This window comes from Alexandromys fortis, unplaced genomic scaffold, assembly GCF_014885135.2.
Source record: "Alexandromys fortis isolate MF-2015 unplaced genomic scaffold, M_Fortis_MF-2015_v1.1 scaffold_19, whole genome shotgun sequence".
Taxonomy (NCBI): domain Eukaryota; kingdom Metazoa; phylum Chordata; class Mammalia; order Rodentia; family Cricetidae; genus Alexandromys; species Alexandromys fortis.
Window position 1 is genome coordinate 12,983,865 of NW_026067890.1, and position 5,065 is coordinate 12,988,929.

Below are 5,065 nucleotides of genomic sequence, written 5' to 3' on the forward strand. Positions count from 1 at the left end.
CAGGTGGGGCAGGGGCTAGGAGGGCGGCCAAAGAACTTTCTGATCGATGATAATATTCTACATTTTAATAGGAGTTTAGGTTGCACGGGTGTACATATCCATTTTATCGAACACAGTGGGTTTTATGCTGGAGAAACAAATGAAGTAAGCATTAAACTTTCTTACTAATGATGTAGAGCTAAAACATTGGTTGGAAACCTACCACTGTCTCCAACTTAACATGAAATGCATTAAAACTAAGATTATTGATAACTGAATCAAAGGACTGACAGAGGTTAGAGAAGTGACAAACACATATAATACAATATTAATGATAGATTCTAAGTAGTTTTATGAGTGTTCCCTGTACAAAATTTTCTACTTAGCTATTCTTGAAAATTTTTTTTCATGGAAAAATATTGACTAAAAAGAAAGCACCGGATCATTTAAATAAGCTGTTCCTATCCAGAAGGGGACGGTGAGTTTCAAATGTCAACTTGCCCCAACCTAGAGTCACCTAGAAACAGAGCCTCAACTGAGTCATTGTCCTTGTCAGGTTGGTCTGTGGGCATATCTGTGGAGGATTGTCTCGAATATCAGTTGATGTGGAAGGGCCTGGTTCGTTGTGGGAGGCATTGTCCCCCACCTGGTGATCCCCAGCCACATACAGAAGAAAGCTGGTCGAGCAGGACTCCGCCTGCCAGCCAGCCAGCCAGCAGCATCCGCCTGGAACCTGGCACACTTCTTTGGCTGTGAAGTGAGGCCTGTGGCTGGAGGCAACGCAACATGGAAAAGCTGGCCAGCCTGCCCCCTGGTTCTCACCTTGATCTCCTGTCTTGAGGTCCCTCAAGGAGGGAATGTGACTTGGAATTGTAAGGCAAATAAACCCTTTCCTCCGCTGCGGTCAGAGTGGCTGACCGCAGCTACAGAATGGAAGAAGGACACCGGCTTGGCGGCACATGCCTCTAATCCGAGCAGCGGAGGGAGGAAGACGCCGCTGCGGAGGCTTGTCTGGTGCACATAGTGCGATCCTTCAAACAAAGAGAAAGCAAACATACACTCCACCCCTGCACTAACACAGACTCGCCACCTACTGGAAAGTTTCTACACCCTGATAAGCCTTCAGCAAGCCAAATCAGACCAAATCAAACCCAATTAGAAAAAGTCCGGGTTTAATGGATACAATGCTCCCGGATGATTTTCCAGCCCTCCAGAGAGGAGATGGGAAAGGAGGACTGGAAAACCATGCATCTTTTGGGGGAGCAGTTTAAGTGCCCTGTGGGAGTGGTCTTGAGCATCTCTAGGGGTGTGGTCATCATTTGGCGGGCTTTCTGAGATGCAGCAGGGTTTGGAGAGAGAGATAGGAGAGGGGACTTGGGATGGAGCTTCCACCTGAACATTCCAGGGTCTTTGGGTATATGGATACCAGGGACTGGGGCGAAGCTTCTGCCAGAACACCCACAAGCACTGCGTTAGCAGGCAAGAGCTCCTCTAGATTTGCAAAGGATTCCGATCCAGCTCTTTCAGGCGGCAAAAGCTAAAAGGAAAATTTATGGTTTAGATTTCCATTTGTCTCTCAACTTTTCATGTCAAAAAATATACTTTTATTCTAACTCCAGAGTGCTCTGAAATGAAGAAATGAGTGGGATTTGTGAATGAGCTCGCTGCTTCGGGAAAGCACAAATATGTCTTCAGCTTACAGGCAGGGTGGGAAAGAGTGAGAGCTGATCAGTCTGGGAGTCCTGTGGGCACCGCTGTGTTACACATCGCCAGAGACGCTCATCAAATCCGGCCAGAATGGTTCAACTAGAGTTTGCAGTATTTGCCTCTAATGATAATTCAAATCAATAGTAATTTGGACCAAAGATCTTTTTTTTTTCTGACAAATCAATGACTGCCGTTCACAAAATTTAAACAATCCATAACGAGAACAAACAGAAATCTAAAAACAGCAAAGCAAGCAATGGAAAAACAAATTAGAATAGGAGACCAAATAAACATTGGAGCATGGACCAAATAAACAAAATGGAAAAAATAAAATAGCAGTAGCAATTACTATCTTGGCCAAGAAAACAAAGTGTCCTCCTAAAGACAAAACTCAGCAGTTAGGAAGGCTCTGAGTAGCTGTTCACATCAATGGAGTCTGCGGGAGAAAAGGGGAAATGGCACATGGCTCGGCCCTTCCTGTGGCATCAAAAATTTCAGGGCCTGAGAATACAACAATCCTAATTAGGCAGACAGAATGACTGTTTACTAGAATGTTCCACTGCTATTTGAAAACACAGGCCGGGGAGATGGCTCAGTGGGTAAGAGCACTTGTTATACAAGCAAGAGGACCTGAGTTCAAGTCCCAGAACCCATGTAAAGAGTCAAGTGTGGTCACATAAACCTGTCACCCTGCGCTGGTGTTGGGAGGAAGGAGACAGCAGGAATGTGTGAGTTTGTGTGGCTTGCGGGTCGGGGGACCCCAAAGGCTTGCTGGCCATCAGTCTAGCTCCAGTTTAGTGAAAGACCTTTTCTCAAAGGAAAAGGGAAGTCATAGAGAAAGATACCCAATGTCTTTGTCTAGCCATTGCACAAATGCACACACGTGTGTGTGCATACACTATCCACTCCTACCACAAGCACACATGAATTCTGTGTCCCACAATACTGTTTGTTTTATATCTGCTGCTACATGTAAGCTAATAGAGAGTAGGGGTCACATCTTGGGTTTTCTTCTCTTTTTTAAATAACATCAAAATCAGAGTTATAACTGATGTTTATTAACTACCTAGGGATTGGCTTTTAGAGAGACTGGGGATGAGTTTACTTGAAGTTTTTTTGTTGTTGAAATAACAGCAATACAAAATGAAAAATTATCAAGCTAATGTTGAAACTAGGGAACTATCATAATGCTTTTAAAGTTATACCCTAAGGAACTAGAGCAAATCTCCGTGGTTATTCCGAAGATGAATTGCAAATAGCTTTAAAAAAAAAGAAGATGGGGGGGAATACGGAGAGGCACTGCCAAGAAAATTAGAGTAAGGAAATTGCTGGGTTTTGTTATGTATCACTGGAAAAACTGGGAAGTCCTCGCTATGCAGTGTGATGAATAGGCCACCGCAAGCGTGGCTTGGGTCCCACACAATTCAGCCCTCCGGATGCTCGCGGCTCCTGAACACACTTCCATTTATTTTTTTTTTAAATATTTTTTTATTGAAAAAAAAAAAAGATTTCTGCCTCCTCCCCGCCTCCCATTTCCCTCCCCATCTCCCTTTTCCCCCCTCCTCCCTCTCCTCTCCCCCTCCCCCCCCCTCCTCTCCCCCTCCCTCTCCAGTCTGAGGGGCAGTCAGGGTTCCCTGCCCTGTGGAAAGTCCAAAGTCCTCCCCGCTCCATCCTGGTCTAGGAAGGTGAACATCAAACTGGCTAGGCTCCCACAAAGCCAGAACATGAAGTAGGATCAAAACCCAGTGGCATTGTCCTTGGCTTCTCAGCAGCCCTCATTGTCCGCCATATTCAGAGAGTCCGGTTTTATCCCATGGTTTTTCAGTCGTAGTCCAGCTGGCCTTGGTGAGCTCACAATAGATCAGCCCCACTGTCTCCGTGGATGGGTGCACCCCTCGTGGTTCCACTTATTTTTCATGGGCTTTGAAAGCTGAGTTCTAAAGTGGTCCTATGTGAGCATCTCTGGCCCAGCAAGTCTCTGGGAGGACTCTGCTTTACTCTGCGTCCAGATGCCTATCAGTTGCGGTTCTCCTATTTTGCCTATCATTAATTGGCAAAATGAAGACATGGAAACCCGCTAAGTTTCTGATTTAATGAATGGACTAGAACTCTGAATCATGGGAGACCTCTTGCAAACCTCAAATAGAGCATATGGTTTTCCTAGGACTAAAGATTTGAAGCAATCAATGCACAATAGGCCCCACTCCAACGATCCAAGGCTGAAATAAATTATGACGGGATTTCTTCTAAGCCCTCCAAATTAGAATCATTTCTTTACTTCCCCCCAGACACATGCCGGAGAATGTTCTCACTATCTGGCCTCATCTGTCCCTGTCATCTCCTCTGTGTTGCTCACTCCTTCAAGGGCTTCCATCCTTAGAAACTGCCTATGTACTTGAAAGTAAGGGAACACTGGCGCCAATAAGAAAGAGAGGGCACTGAGATGAGGAAGTAAAATTAAAACGCTGCCAGTGCCTTTATACTGAGGAGGCAGGCATCCTACCTGGAATGCCAGGGAAGGCGGGAGAGAGAGGAGGGTTTAGCACTGAATGACAAAGTTTTCTCATTGACTTCAGTCTCCACTTGGGCACTACACTCACAGGCCTTCACAATGGTTGTCCTAGGCCACCCAGAGTACTGAATGGACAGAAGAGTTAGTTTGCATTGACCATAGGGTCTGGCATAAATACTTTTAAAATGCAATTTAAATTTTAGTTCCAATTTCAGGCCAGCTATGTGTGAGTGTGTCTGTCATCCATTGCCTCATTGAAAGGGCAGAAAAACAGAATAGAAACTATGAAAACCTGCTTCAGGCAGGTAAGTTCTTATCGTACTGGGCTCGCACACGCATTAGAAAACAAGATCAACTTCACATGTCGCCATGGCTTAATGAGAGTCAGAAGCAAGCCGGCAGGGTAAAATGGCAGGACGTCGCATGAAATTTTGGGTTAACAAGTCATTTCTACACAGGTGATGTGGAGGTTTTGGTGACTGCTGCTGGAGACACGTTTTGGTATTTTCAGCTACCCGGTCTACCCATGATGCTTACTGAAAGAGCCTACCAAGGTGGCCCAGTCTGTATGGCTGTATAGCTTGCCTGTTCCCCTGCCAAAAGCTAATTGGATCAGGATAAACATGTGAGCCAGGGTGAACAGAACTGGACCAAGGAGATAAAACTCTCTCCCTAGGAACTGGGAACAGTTGTGTTGAGTGCATTTTCCCACGTGACATGGCATCTGTGGCGAGGTGGCATGGGATCTGTGGAGAGGTGACAATGGATCTGTGGAGAGGTGACAGGGGATCTGTGGAGAGGTGACAATGGATCTGTGGAGAGGTGACAATGGATCTGTGGAGAGGTGACAATGGATCTGTGGAGAGG